At 45.3% G+C, this 16088-nt stretch overlaps 1 protein-coding gene across 16 annotated transcripts in view; it reads left to right on the plus strand.

Moving 5' to 3' along the window:
• CTIF (cap binding complex dependent translation initiation factor) overlaps positions 1-16088 on the plus strand; it is a 345954-nt gene that overhangs the window by 38641 nt on the left and 291225 nt on the right. The gene's annotated exons all lie outside the window — the stretch shown is intronic.

Raw genomic sequence — 16088 nt, forward strand, 5'->3', positions numbered from 1 at the left:
AAAAAATCTTCATTCACCCACTTAAATATGCCACACTGTAAGATATATATATCTATATATCTATAGATATAGAGAGATATACATAGCAATGAACTATGGCCAAATGTTCATGTATTTCCTTGACTGACCCAGACACAACCTGCGTACCAGCTTGTAGCAGGATTAACCCATGCGTCCAGGAGACTCTTTGCAGTCTGCCACCTACCAGAGAAGTAACTGGGACAGCCTTAATTTTTCAGCATTCCTTAGGGCCCTCCTGCTGACCTGACTCAAGCCATGAATGGCTCACATTCACTGTCCAAATGCTTTCATTTTTAATAATGGTTCATGTGGGGGCGGGGTAAAGTAGAGTATCTTTCGTTCTGATACATCAGTCTTCTGTAAGCAGAAGGCAAACAATTTTTTACTCCAATCTAGTAAATACAAATAGAGGCTGGGCCTCTTTCAGTGGCTTTGATTGATTGGAGGATGGGAGTTGGCAACATATTAAAGTTAATTGAAAGCATCAGGAATAAAAGAAATACTATTGAGAATGAATAGTCTGACACACTTCTAACTAGTGTGCAGAATGGAGCATCACATCTGACATTTTTTTTCTGTTCTGCTGAAGATAAAACAAAACAAAAACCCCAGGTGATTTAAAATTGTAAAACTTTAGCTGCTGATGCCTGAGTGGCACGTTCTTGTCTTAAATTTCTCCTTGCACATTCCCTCTCAGAACAGATCAAGTTGAAAATTGTTCTTGGTCCCCTCTGAAAGCCAGTAAGGTCCCAGTCTTGGAAAAATCATCATGGTTTGTAATTATAATTTTACAGACTGCAGGTAGCCCCATTGATTTTGCAGGAACAGGGCCTGCAGTCAGGTTTCCTCATTCCAAACCACTTGATTGGTATTGGATCAGGATGTGTTCATAGAAACGTGGATTGCTGGTATCTGATCATTTAAAAACCAGCACCACAGTGTTGCTACAGATCTAAACCGTTCACTTTTTTCTTGTCCTGTAAAACTTGACATTAAGGCCAATTAAGAGTGAGAGTGTGTGTGTGTGTGTGAGAGAGAGAGAGAAAAAAACAATACAGTTAGCAGAGTGGGGTTTTCATTGTTTGGTGTGGTCAGAGTAAATATTCTAGAAGCAATGGCTCTGCATCAGCCTTTATCCAATCTATGTTGAGGCTTCTATAGCCACTTCATTATGCTGTATGAATGCCCATTAGTCTGCACTAAATAAAGGTTTCAGTCAGACAGCACAAAGTATTATCTGTACTGTTGTAGGGCCTAGGAGCCCTATTTATGGATCAGAACTTTATTCTGCAAATACAGAACAAAAGACAGTCCTTGCCCCGAGGAGCTTACAATCAAAGTATAAGGCTAGAGACAGCAGATGAATACAGATAGGGGAGTACAGGGGAGTACGAGTAAACAATGAGACAATATTGGTCAGCATGTGGTCTCTGCACACCAGCAGACTAAGGGCTTGTTCTTACGTACAGCCCTACAGTGGCCCAGCTATACCAGTGCAGCTGCGTCACTACAGCACTTTACTGAAGATGCTCCTATGCAGAATTGAGAGCTTCTCCCAATGGGATAGTTAGCCTCTCTGGGTGATGGATTATATTAATGAGAGAGCTTCTCCAGTCAATCTAGCACTACCCACATGGGGGAGTTAGGGCAGAGCTCGGGTGGGACGTGAGATAAAAGTATAACCTTTCTTTGCACTTCTGTATCAACTGCTGCCTGAGAATCTCAAAGCACTTTTGCTAATCTTTGTTTTTTGCTTATTGTTTAATTTGCAAAATCTTGCTGGAAGTGTCAGATTGGGAGCTGTTGGTTCCTGAACACTCTTGGAAATCCGTCCCATGTTACTTTTCCAAGGATGCAGTAACTAGGTTTGACTGAATTTATAACTTTTGGTGCTTAACTACACCAGCATTGATTTCAGTGGAGCTATACCCTCTGTTACTTTTTGGTGTCTGTTGGAGGTGGATGAGGTTGGTTTATGGAGCAGTGAAGTATGGTATTGACAGTGATGTACGTGATGTGAAGGTGGTGAAGAATGCTGCAGACTTTTCTTTGAACTTTTTATTTCAGTGCTCTTAAGGATTTGGCTGAAGGGGGTGAATCCTGATACTAAATAAAGCTTTTATTTGTTTTAATAAAACATTTTTCATATGAGACTGTTTTAATTCTTATGAGATCTGGTGCTAGGTGTCAGTAGGTGAGAATCCTAAAAACTTGGGTCTGTTTGCTTCACAGAGAGAGGTGAACAGTTAAATTTTCTATTAAATTCTGTCAGTAGCCTGAAGCCATCGGCTGTGATACATTGCTATGAGGATTAGGTGGTTGGCCCATTATAACAGAGCAGCCAACTTCAATCAATGTACTGTTGCGAAGATTAATCACTTTGATAATCAAAGCAGAATTTTAAAGTGCGGTATGTTCAGATTCTGACTTGCTGCAGAGGGGTCAACTACTACCGCGACTTAATGCATTAGCCTTTCCCCTCAGCGGAGGTGGGTTCACTTGCTACTGAGGTCACAAGGGGAATGAAGTAGGCGAGTCTTAACCTAGCACCATATGTCTTTCTGTACGCTGGAGGAAAATACTGCATAGTGTCAAAGAACAGATCGTCTCTGAGCCAGAACTGGAGTAATGAGGGTTGAATTATACTGGAAGATGTGGCTAGGGAATCTTCCATTGTACTTGCCTACACTCTTACTTGGCATTTAGGGTAGGGAAGCTCACCAGACCGCCTCTTTCAATCCCCTTGGTTTTTCAGAGGAAGAAAAAAAATGATCAATTTCTCTTAATTCTTGGGAAGGACTGAAACTTTGAATGTTAATCCCATGGACTGATTATTATCTAAAATAGATGGAAGTAATTAGCTTTGAGAGCTTGCTGGCGGGGGGTGGGGGGCGGGGAGAAGTGGTATAAAAATCTCCTCCATCATGAGGTTCTTTGGATCACACTGACTAAATGAACATTAGCAGCTCAGAAGACTGAAAACATTTTTCATTCTGTGTGTGAGCTTTAGTGCCTTAAAAAAAAAAAAAAAATGTATCCAGTGAAGATGAGGGAAGACTATTTCAGACAATGGTAATTGGTATGCTGTCCAGCACACCATTCACTAAATCCATAAAACCATTTAAGTTACAGCATCATTCCAACTCTCTTAATGTGAGGCATCAAAGCACTTACTATATTCGGAGGTTTGGTGTGAATTTCCTTTTCTTGACCATTCATATCCTACAGGTTATCCTGTAAATCCTCCTTTTGAGCCTCCTTTCTTTAGCTAAGTTCTAGTACTTCAGTCTTAGGGTACGTCTACACTACCCGCCGCTTCAGCGGATAGTAATTGGTCTGTTGGGGATCGATTTATCGCATCTAGAGTAGATGTGATGAAATAGATCCCCGATCGCTCTGCCATCGACTCTGGAACTCCACCGCGGCAAGAGGCGGAAGTGGAGTTGACGGGGGAGCGGCAGCGGTCGACTTGCTGCCATCCTCACGGCCAGGTAAATCTACCTAAGATATGCTGACTTGGGTATCTTAGGTTGACACCCCCCACCCCCTCAGTGTAGACCTAGCTATAGACTGTTAAGCCAGAAAAGGACCCCCCCCCCAACCCCAATAATCTAATTTGACATCCTGTAAAGCACAGGCCATAGAATGTGATTTCTGCAGTGCAGGGAATTATTCTTCCCTAGTATGCAACTGAGCACCATCAACCCCAGTAACGTGTGTTTGAACTGGAGGATGTTTCAGAATAACAGTCCAATCTGGATTTAAAGGCTCCAAGTGATGATGAATTTACTACATCCCTTAGTAAATGGCTGTAGTGGCTAATTACCCTTTCTGGTTTTTTAATTGTTTTATTTCCAGTTTGAATAGCCTCACCTTCTAGCTATTACATCTTGCTTTGCCTGCTAGATTAAAGAGGCCTCTAATGTAAGAGACTTTTAGACTGTGATCAAGTTAGCTTGATAACAATAGCCAGTTGTTACTTGTAGATCTTGCAGCAAAGTAAAAAGTAGATCTTGACAAAAGAAGTCAGTATCATTACCCCCATTTTACAGATGGGTGCCGTGACTCACCCAAAGTCACCCCGCAGGCTAGTGCCCAAGCCAGGAATAGATCCCAGGTCTCCTGACTCCCACTCCAATGCTGCATCCAGTAAGGCACCAATAGTCTGAGTTCCTTAAGACTCTTACTGTAAGGTGTGTTTACAAGATGTATATAAACCAGGCTTCTTGTTGAAGTGGTGAGTGATACTTCCCCGAAGGAGTTAGACCGTCCTGCTGCTGTTTCCCTAGACTGAACCCTAGCATTGTTTGTTCTGTGTGTAATTGGAGGTGGGCCCAAGCAGCAGAGTTTGAAGAGGAGCTTTTCCAAATGTGGGTTCTGGTTTGTCAGACACTTTTGAGAACCTGCAGTGTCTCGCCTGAACAGTGGCATATACAAAAAGAGTAAGGGTGATGGGCTGGAGCTTTGTAGGAAAGTATATCTGTGTGTGTAGAGAAGCATATTGACCTTGTAAGTAGTCCGAGCAGGCTGACATGCTGACGTGTATTAATTTCTCATCTTAGTAACTGAAATAGGGTCTGTTCTTATCGGGCTTTTCTTTACAATTCTCCCTATTATGAAACATGGGCGATGCTGCTCTGTCATGGCTGATGCCATTGATTCCACAGAGAATAATAATGTCTTTGTAGTTTTGGCAGGGCTGACCACCCAAAGATATCAAAGGGCTTTAAACAATATAAGCCTCACAATTCCTCCCCCTACCACCTAAATCATATTCATTGTTTACTGTTGTGGTTAGCTATGCCTTGGCCCCCTTCCTGGTCTCTGTGAGCACACCCCCTGAGGTGTCAGACCTCGGGCCTGTACCTTTCCTGGGGTGGAATTTCACACTTCTCCCACTCTTAGACCAGTCCTTGGGTACAGTACCCTGTGCATCAATAGAACTTACCCAGCAGATCCAACTACATTTGGGCATCTTTGGTTCTTCCTTTCAGGAGTCTGTGACCATGGGTGAATACGGTGACCAGACAGCCTTTTAAAACCAACATGTTTATTTTAACTATTGGAACAAAGCTTGTAGAGAGAGAGCGTTTTAAAACAACAGTCAGGACACATCTGTTTTACCTAAAGGCTGCCATCCCCAGCTGGTAACCTAGACACCCCCAGCAGGGGTTCTGCATCTGTCTGGTTCCCCCAAACAATTACCCACCTTTCTTGAGAAAGGGTCTTTTTGTCCAGCCAGAGTTCTTTTGTCCTCAACTGGTTTTGTAGGCTGGCTGGAGAGGAGGCAAAATAATCAAAGCTCATAGTTTTGCCATTGTCCCATAACAGCTAACTCTGAAGTATTTGCTGGGAGGGAGTTTATTTTCAGCCAATCTGTACCTTCATGCCTGTTTTTCCAGGCCTCCCTCTATTGAGTTAACTCAGCGCATTCATACAATAAACATCCCAATGACCAGATCGACTTACAGCATTCACCAACTATTACAGAGCTGCTCCAAATCCATCACAGTTCCAACATGGTGGCACCCAGGAGCCCCAGTCCGGGACAGGACCCCTTTTGGGTTAACAAACAGCCAGTCCCTTTCTCAAAGACCTTATAATTTAGGGAACCAGTTATAACATGTATTGCATGATGCCATTTTACAGATGGGGAAGCTGAGGCACAAAGGTTAAGTGACTTGCCCAAGGGTGTACAATAAGTCGGGGGCAGAGTTGCGTATAGGACCCAGTATCCTGCTCTGATCATTAGACGAAAATCCTGCCCTGATAACAGATATAAACAGGAATTGTGTTTTTTGGAAATTCTGCCTCACAGTGTTGTACTGGGGAATGCTGATCTCAGACAAAGAGGCATAATGGGGGACATGCAGCCCTAAAACAAGGGAAAATAAAAAAATGCAATGGAGACCATCACTGCTCTGACCCACACCTCCTCTCCCTCTGACTCACAGTATCTCCCATAATTTCCCTCCTCCTCCCTACTCTGTTCCTGCTGGGTTTACTTTCCTTTCTCCTGCCTCTATCCATTCATCTTCCCTTGTAGTTATCAATAACAATACCTAGTACGTTCATCTTTAGCTATCAAAGCACTTTACAAAGGAAGTCAGTGTCATTATCCCCATTTTACAAATAGGGAAACTGAGGCAGGAAATGACTTGCCCATGGTCACCCAGCAGGCCATTGGCAGTGCCAGAAATCAAATCTAGGACTCCTGAGTCCAACTCAATGCAGCACCCTATCTCTTAGCTCCCTTCCAAGGAGCGCTGGGAAGCTGTGGATGGAAGGAGTCCTGCCAATACATGGTGTCTATTATTGGGGCTCACTGAGAGGGGTCCCTGTAGGGAGCAGGGAAGAAGTGTCACCTTGCGTGGGCTCAGCTGTAGTCAGCCTCAGAGGTGGTTGGCAGAATAAGAGAAAGCATGGCAGAGTCTTGAGTGGCATTGGGACGTGTGCCCAGATTCATGGGGTTGTGTGGAATCCAGGCTGTGCGTGAGGCGTGCTGGTAGCAGCTGTGTTTTGAAAACACACCTAAACTGCAGTCAGCTTTTTGATTTAGCCTGACTTGAAAGGCAGCCTCCTCCTGAACTGTGCTGATAAGAACCGCTGAGATGAAAAGAAATCTCTCTAAGCTGCTTAGACTTGTAAACTCAATTTTAATTACTGTGTAATGGTTGTAGTTCACTCAAAAAATGCTTGTGAAATATGAACTAACTCGATCTCCAGAGCGGCCCCTCTCAGAGTTTCTAGCCAGCCTCTGAGTCAGAGTCCCTGTAGCTCAGGGATCTCAAACTCAAATGATGACAAGGGCCACATGAGGACTGACACCTCCCCCTGCTGCCCCTGGCCCCGCCCCCACTCCACCCCTTCCTTGAGGCCCTGCCTCTGCCCTACCTGTTCCCACCCCTTCCCTGCCCACCTTCAACCCCTTCCCTAAAGTCCCCATTCCAACTTCACCCCCCCCCGCCCCTATTCCAATCCCTTCCTCAAATCCCCACCCCTGCTCTGCCTCCACCCCTGAGTACACGGCTCCCTGCTTCTCCCCCCTCCCTCCTGGAAAGTGCTAAGTGCCACCAAACAGCTGTTTGGTGGCAGGAAGCACCTGGAGGTAGTCAGAAGAGCGGGGACGCAGGAAGCTGGGGTATAGGCGGGTGGCGGGTGAGGGGAGCTTGGCAGCCGCACGAAATAACTGGGAGGCGCAGGGAGCTTGGCGGGCCTCAGCAAATAACTCGGGCCTGGTGTTTGAGACCCCTGCTGTAGAACAAAGGAGGATTGCTTAGGAACAGCTGTTGACAGGTTCACTAAGGGAACCTGTTGCTCAGTCTCTAGTGTACAAACCTGGGGACATTGAAAGTTTTCACTCTAAAGGGGAAGACTCCAGCCACAGTTTGACTAAACCCATCAGCAAGGCCTCATAGCTGACTAACTGTACCAGGCAGAAAACGGAGGATTCTTAGCTTAAAATAGGTTGAGTAGATTGCTCCATGTTTTGTGTTCAGTGAAGAGTTCCCCTGCCCCAGTAATGCAACAGGGCATGTTTTACAACTTAGTTTGAAGTATCAAGTACCAGCCACTATTTCTGTGCACTCCTACAGAGCCCATAACACCTTCCAGCCAAGTGTCTCAGATCACTCACCAGATGATAACTATGTCTCCCAGCAACAGGTCAAGCACGAAGGGAAAACAGGTACAGAGGGATAAAGCGACCGACATTCCAGTTCCACACAGAGAGGCCTGTGGACCAGTTGTCTTATCTGATATTCCCGCAGAGGATTAATTTATTTATTATTTAATGGGGGAAAGGGATACATAATTTTTACTTTAGACCTTAAAGATCAATTGTAACCCTGCTTAAACAAAGTATGTGTGTGTGTATATCTGTCTGTCTGTCTAACTTTAGGGTCCTAAATCAGTAAGAATTCTGTACATTAAGTTGGGTTTGTTTCAGATGGATCTGTCAGTTTGGATGATCTTCCATTTATAGTTGTGTTTCTACTGTCAAATCCTCTTGGCATTTCTGGCATTTTCAAGGCAAACATCCAATACAAAGAGAAGGTCCTACCTCAATCCTGATTCCGTAATCCTGAGAAATGGCTATTCAAGGGCAGACACTGATAATGTTTTCAGTCTGGGTGTTAGAGCTGCTGCTAAGTGGAAGGGGTGAGCTGATTGAAATTCATCATTGGTTGGTAATTGTAACTAGATGATTGGGTGTACAGGTGCCCTTTTTCATTCTAAATGGAAAGGAAATAAATACAAATATTTTAAAAGACATTTACATTTTATCAGTTCCTCTCCCACCTGATAAGATGTGAGTTGGATTAATTATTTGTATTATTGGAGCACCCAGGAGCCCCAGTCATAGATCAGGACCCCATTGTGCTAGGTGCTGTACAAATGCAGACTAAAAAGACAGTCCCTGCCTCAATGAGCTTATATTACAAGTATGAGACAAGAGACAGCAGGTGATGACAGACAGACCCACAGGAGAGTACAAAGAAATAAGATACAGTAACTCCTCACTTAAAGTCTTCCTGGTTAACGTTGTTATGTTGCTGATCAGTTAAGGAACATGGTCGTTTAAAGTTGTGCAATGCTGCCTTCTAACGTCATTTGGCAGCTGCCTGCTTTGTCCACTGCTTGCAGGAAGAGCAGCCCATTGCAGCTGGCTGGTGGGGGCTTAGAACCAGGGTGAACTGGCAGCCCCCCCATCAACTCCCCACTCCCCAAAGTTCCCTGTGCAGCAGCTGCCCAGCAGACTAGCAGTTGCAGCTGTCCCTCCCCCTACTGCCATGTGCTGCTCCTGCCCTCTGCTTGGAGCTGCTCCCCGAGACTCCTGCTTGCTGTTCAGGGGAAGGAGTGGCGGGGCTAATGTCCCCCTCCCCTCCTGCTCCTACACCCTGCTTACCGCTTCTTCCCCATATAGAGCAGGGTGGGGGCAGGACAGAGAGCCTAGGGCAGCAGCTGCTGTCTCAACTTCCTGATCCACTTGAAAAGCCAATGCACTTAAGAGTGGGTCAGCTTACTTAAAGGGGCAGTGTGTATTTCTCTCTCTCCCCCACACACAAGGTGTGTGTCTGTCTCTGTCTGCCATGCTGTCTCCCCTCCCCTCCATTCCTACTGCCTGGTAGAGTGAGAGGCTACATTAACACAGTGGCGTAGCCAGGTGGAGGGAAGGGGGGAGCGGGAAATATAGGCACCACCTGTTGCGGTGCTTTTACTGATGGGGCAGCGCTCCGGGTCTTTGACAGCACCTTGGCGACGGGACCTTCACTCGCTCCGCTGGTCTTCAGCGGCATTTTGCCGATGAAGCTTCAGTGCTGCTGAAGACACCTGAAGTGAGTGAAGGTCATGCCGCTGAAGACCCACAGCACCGCCCCACCAGTAAAAGCACCACAACGGTTGGCGCCTTTATTTTGTTTTTTTGCTCCCAGGTGAGTAAAATTAAAAATGCGCCACTTGTGCTTGGTGGGGGAGCAGCTGCTCCCCCACGTCCCCCAGCTATGCTACTGCATTAACAATGTGTTAACCCTTGAGGGCTCAGCTAAGTGCTAGTTTATCATTTAGCAGCAAGGTATTCCCTGGGAAATATCCCACCCTCTTCTACCCTCTAGTTTCACCACCTCAACCAAGCTTCACAATCATCATAGCTGTGAACAGTATTAAATTGTTTGTTTAAAACATGTACTGTGTGTGTGTGTGTGTGTGTGTAAAATAATTTTTTGTTTGGTGAAAAAAAATTTCCCTGGAACCTAACCCTCTCTATTTACATTAATTCTTATGGGGAAATTGGATTCACTTAACATCGTTTCGCTTAAAGTCACATTTTTCAGGAACATAACTACAACATTAAAAAAAGAAGCGACAGTAACTCCTCACTTCTCTCATCATGGCTGACACGGACCTGGTCTATACTACAGACTTAGGTCGACATAAGGCAGCTTACGTCAGCCTAACTCTGTACTAAAATGTAGGTCCCACTGACATAACTTGACTACTGCACCGACTTAACTCCACCTCTGTGAGAGGTGTAGCATTAAATCAATGTAGTTAGGTCAACGCAATGTCAGTGTAGACACTGCATTGCTGAAATCGACTGTTGCTGCCTTTCAGAAGCTGTTCCACAGTGCCCCGCCCTGACAGGGTGTTTTCCAGGCTGCACAGTTCCCTGCCTGCATTGGGATATTCCCAACAGGCCAACATCTGTGCTTTGCTTTCTTTTCAGAGATTATGAACAGTGTATTGCCAACAGTTAGGCGTTACCACGCAGCGCTTTCTAAGCAGGCACATTTATTCCTAAGGTGAAAGCATTGCAGAGTAAAGATTAACAATGAAAGTTCCTATGCACATGTTAAAAGCGTACCAGAGATCACCCATCAGTTTTATGTGCCCCGAGTAGGTCAAAGCCCTTCCAACCCTTGGAGGAATTGGGCCCCCCTTTGGAAGGAAGGTTCTGTCTGTTTTCTGAATCAGCAAGAAGGCACCGAGTCCGTTTACACTCAGGCTATTTATCCAAAAGTTCTTTTTTTGTCTGTTGGTCTCTGGAGAATCCAGTTTGAACCAGTATATGTGAGCCTTTTCAGGTAGGGATGGTGGTACTGCTCGGGAGATATTACAACCTGAGTGAATTTGCCTAATCACCTCCCATCCCCCCAAACTGTTCCTAGTTCCTGGAAAGCTGTGGTCACCTTCCTCCATGAATTACATGCTGTCTCTGGACCACAATGATACATATCTTTCATACAGTGAGATCTCCTAAATATTTTGCGGGGGAACACTGTTCCCCTAACCAGCTAGCTGAAATATTAACACTGCTGAAGTAGAAAGTGTTACAGCCATTGTAATCTATACTGGGTTTTAATTAATAAAAGCCTCTCCCCTATTCTCCCATCCACTAAAGCTTACGCCGCTGAGCTGCTTCATTTACTTTTTATTAATCAAAATCAGGGATCTCTTGGGCAATAAATGTAGCAGCCCAAACACTTGCAGTTTCTTTACCCTGAGGGATCCAGTGTTCTGCTCTTCATTTAGCTCTGCCTAGCTTCTTTCTTACACATGTGGGGAAATAAGTGGTGGCAGCTGCTTTTGGTGCAGACTTTATGGCAACTGCAGAGGGAAACCCCTGTGTTTCACTGTGTTTGCCCAAGTGCCCAGCAAAGTGAGCCTTTGATCCTGTTAGGGCCCGGAGGCAATGCCATAATACAAATAATAATAATCCATATGGAGCATTGTGTGCTGAAGCCTGTAATCTCCATAGACCCTTTAGAAGATGTGAGGATGCACTGTAGAACTCTGGGCTGTTATTTTGGCTATGTCCTCCTCTTTCCTCCGCCATCCACTCTTTGGAAGAAGGAGTGCAGTATAAGTGTATAATAGGCCGAATTCTGGTCTGACTTGTATTCGGATCTCAGTGTGGTGTCACAGCAGGGGTGTCTGCCTAGAATTTGGCTCAAAGGGAACATGCGGATGCACAGACACACACCATATTGTGCTGGTGTTCAAAGGCAGCCCGGTGAGGGGTGAACTGCCTGAAATTTCCCCCCAGCTGCAGCTTCTGTGGTTGTTGTAGTGTCTTTGAAAATATTGCCAGAATTATTTGACGGATTTCAGCCAGCTTTGTCTGGGTAATAACAACCACATCTGGCCTAGGATTGTGTTTTGGGTGGTTCTCCGAACTTCCCAAAAAAGGAGTATGCTTTGCGTGAAAGTGCTGCTCTGTAACTTTTTGGTTCTAATGGTTCCACTGAGTTAGATACTTTGGGCTGGCTATGCTGGCTGTCCACTGTCCTTCTGTGTGGGGGTCTGGGGATATTTTGCACTGGTCCATATAAATACATTAACTTCAAAGCAGTGAAGAGCCAGACTTTTTGTGAATCCGCCCTGAGAATAAGTGCAACCAGGAATTTTTACCACTCTGGCGTCTAGACCTCTTCTGACTAGTTCCTGCACCCTATTTCCACTACATCATCTGCCACGGGTAGACTTGCATCAGAGCTTTTAAAATGCTGGCATGTTTTCTGGGTGTAGACAAACAGTAAGGCTGAATTCTGATTCTGTAACTTGCCCTCCTCTCTCTGATTGCAACCAGCTGTTCATGTCTCTCATTCGGTCCCATTCTCGCCTGATGCACTAGTGCTGTTACAAAAGAAGAACAGGAGGATGCTAGGAAGTGAAGTGAGAAGTGTGATATACCTTGCTGGTTGAGGGTAGTGTCTCTTAATGCTTGAATTCCTTTTGCAGATGTGGTGATGTCTGCATGTGTGTTTGTTTTTAATCAGTTATCTGTCAGAACAGCTGCCACACACTGGATGAAAGCACAAGCTTGATCCTTCATTTCTTGTGCACCTGATTGCCTGAAGTGAGACTCTGGGGTGTGCAGGAACAGCAGGAGTGGGCCCTCCATGCTTTGCTGCTTCGTGTCCACTACTTAGTTGAGAGTAGGGTATCAGGAAGTGGGTGGCTCAAGGCATTGGCAATGGGAGCTCTTGGCCCCTGTCTAGTCTTTTATATCTCACTCGTCATTTTGCCGCCTGAGTGTCACGTTGGGTTGCCAGTTCCAATCCCATTGGGTCAGTTGAGTAAAAGTTGTTGCCTATGTGAAATGAGGTGAAGTCTCAGTCCAATGCTTGGAAGACAAGAGTCCATGTAACTGATCATAGCTACACTTGCTGGCACTCTTAGCCAAGAAGCCAAGGACTGAGTGGAGTTAGTGGTCTAGAGGGGGCCATTTGAGACAGTTTGGGCTGGTGCCATGTTTGTTCTTTGGGTATATGGAGAATTTCAGTCATTCTGGCACTGGCACTAAATTCTCTCTGATGTAAGGACACAAAAAATAGTGAGTCTAGTCTGAGCTCTCCTGGCAAATGAAACCACCAGTCCTGCATGAGAGCTTACTGCAAGGGGTGAAACCGTGATCGGTCCCAGAGTGAACGGATGTTCTTGCCAGCAGTCTGGTGGAATAATAAAATATTGCATTTAAATAACAGCTTTTTTGTCCCAGCGGAATCTCAAAAGGCTTGGTGAACCGAGGTGGTATACAAACTTAAACATAGGAATGCTTCATCTAGCATTGAAATGTAGTCATGGAGCAGGTCCTCAAGGAATCGATTCTGAAGCACTTAGAGGAGAGGAAAGTGATCAGGAACAGTCAGCATGGATTCACCAATGACAAGTCATGCCTGACTAACCTAATTGCCTTCTATGATGAGATAACTAGTTCTGTGGATGAAGGGAAAGCAGTGGACGTGTTTATTCCTTGACTTTAGCAAAGATTTTAATATAGTCTCCCACAGTATTCTTGCTGGCAAGTTAAAGAAGTATGGGCTGGATGAATGGACTATAAGGTGGATAGAAAGCTGGCTAGATCATCAGGCTCAACAGGTAGTGATCAATGGCTCTGTCTAGTTGGCAGCCGGTTTCAAACAGAGTGCCCCAAAGTTCGGTCCTGGGGCCGGTTTTGTTCAATATCTTCATTATCTGATCTGGGAATGGTGTGGACTGCCAACCCAGCAAGTTTTGCAAAGAAAATGAATAACTACAACTTTGGAGGGAGTGGTTAGTTAACGCTCGAGGTAAGGGATAGGAACAGAGACCTAGACAGATTAGAGGTATGGCCAAACAAGGAACCGTTGATGAGTTCAGTCAAGTTGCAGGCGAGTCCGTGCACTTAGGACTGGAAAAGAATTCCCTTTTACTGTTACAGACTCCTAGGGAATATGACATTCAGGAATCAAACATTTCAAAAACCAGTGGACGAACATTTCACCTTCTCTAACACTCAGTGAATGACTTGAAAGTGGCAATTTTGCCACAAAAAAAATTCCAGACCCTCAAGAGCGACTGCTGAACTGAATTAATATGCAGATTAGATACATTAACTTAGGTTTAAACCAGGAGAACTGGAATGCGTTGGGTGATTTACAACCAATGGAATCTATTTCCCTATATTAAGTTTCCTCACACCTTCATGGGTCATCTCGATTATCACTTCAAAGGTTTTTTTCTCCTGCTGACATAATTAGCTCATCTCAATTGATTGGCCTCTTCCAGTTTGGTATGCGTACTTCCACTTTCATTGTTCTGTGTATGTAAAATATCTTCTGCTTATGCACTCGAAGAAGTGAGCTGTAGCCACGAAAGCTTATGCTGAAATAAATTTGTTAGTCTCTAAGGTGCCACAAGTACTCCTGTTCTTTTTGCGGATCAGACACATGGCTGCTACTCTGAGACTAGGACCGAATGACTAGGCAGCAGTTCTGCAAAGAAAAAATGAACCCTAGGGGTTACAACTGGTGAGAAAACGCTGGAATATGAAAGTCAACAGTGTGCCCTTGTTGCCAAGAAGGCTAATGGTATTTTGGGCTGTATAAGTAGGGGCATTGCCAGCAGATTGAGGGCCATGATCATTCCCCGCTATTCAACACTGGTGAGGCCTCATCTGGAGTACTGTGTCCAATTTTGGGCCCCACACTACAAGAAGGATGTTGAGAAATTGGAAAGAATCCAGCGGAGGGCAACAAAAATGATTAGGGGGCTGGTGCGTATGATTTATGAGGAGAGGCTGAGGGAACTGGGATTGTTTAGCCTGCAGGGAATTTGATAGCTGCTTTCAACTACCTGAAAGGGGGTTCCAAAGAGGATGGATCTAGACTGTTCTCAGTGGTAGCAAATGACAGAACAAGGAGTAATGGTCTCAAGTTGCAGTGGGGGAGATCTAGGTTGGATATTCATAGAATATAGAATATCAGGGTTGGAAGGGACCTCAGGAAGTCATCTAGTCCAAACTTTTTCACAAGGAGGGTGGTGAAGCACTGGAATGGGTTACCTAGGGAGGTGGTGGACTCTCCATCCTTAGAGGTTTTTAAGGTCAGGCTTAAGAAAGCCCTGGCTGGGATGACTTAGTCAGGGATTGGTCCTGCTTTGAGCAGGGGGTGGGACTCGATGACCTCCTGAGGTCCTTTCCAACCCTGATATTCTGTGATTCTATGACCTTTGGACTGAAATACATCCAAGCAGTTGTTAGGAGAGTAAGTAAAGAAGAACATAGTTTCCAGTCAAAATGGAGGAGACGACAGCTTTGGCAGGCAATTCAGTCCAGGCGTAGAACAAGCGGCTACTAGACCACAGCTAGCTGCAACTACAAAGCACACAGCAGTGGTTAAGCATCTGGTGTGCTCTGAATACAGTTGTTATGAGTTTGCTATAGGTTGAGGTAAAATATGAGATTGATGGGTGTGAACACGCCTTTCAGTTAAACATAAGTGTAAGGATAATCACAGTGCCTCACCTAAAATAAAAAAGGAGTATGAGAACCAGTCCAGGAGCTTTCCTTGAGTATTATTTTGAGTAGTGTGAGTGAAAGAGTGAGAATGTAAGACAAACTAAAACTGGGAGAGACAGACAGAAGGAGCTGCTGAAGGCATGGTGTCTGGCCCTGGAAGAAACCTGGGGAGAGGTTTTTGGGGCGGGGTTGCAAGCTGAAAATGTGCTCTTCGTGCTGTGAACAAAAGAAGCAGCTTTTTTTGCTATTTGATTCCTCCTGCATTCTGAGAGATAGGATCTGCTCTAAGTATACACTGCAAAGAAAAACCCGTGACTGGCCTGCGCCAGCTAACTCGGTCTGCAGGGCTGTTTCATTGCTGTGTAGACTGCCGGGCTTGGGCTGGAGCCTGAGCTCTAGGACCCTCCCAACCCGCAGGGTCCCAGAGCCCAGGCTTCAGCCTGAGCCCTGCGAGCCTGATTTGGCTATCATGGGCTGGCCACGGGTGTCTGCATGGTCTGTTGACGTGCCCTGAGTACATTCTTTGTAAATAAAACTGCATTGAAGAAATACTTGACTATCACCAATTTCTACTTCCAACTGGAGCATACCCAGGGCCCCAAACATTGATCAGCTGCTGGGGTCAAAACGGGCAATACAGCTTATTGTGCTACTCTAATCTATCCTCTTGCACTCTCCTCTGTCTCTTTGTCCTATTCCCCTGCGGTGTCTCCTCTTAAAGTTAGACTATAACCCCTTTGGGGTAGGAGCCATGTTTTCATCATGCATATCCGGTGCTGACAACTGT

This window comes from Chelonoidis abingdonii, chromosome 6, assembly GCF_003597395.2.
Source record: "Chelonoidis abingdonii isolate Lonesome George chromosome 6, CheloAbing_2.0, whole genome shotgun sequence".
Taxonomy (NCBI): domain Eukaryota; kingdom Metazoa; phylum Chordata; order Testudines; family Testudinidae; genus Chelonoidis; species Chelonoidis abingdonii.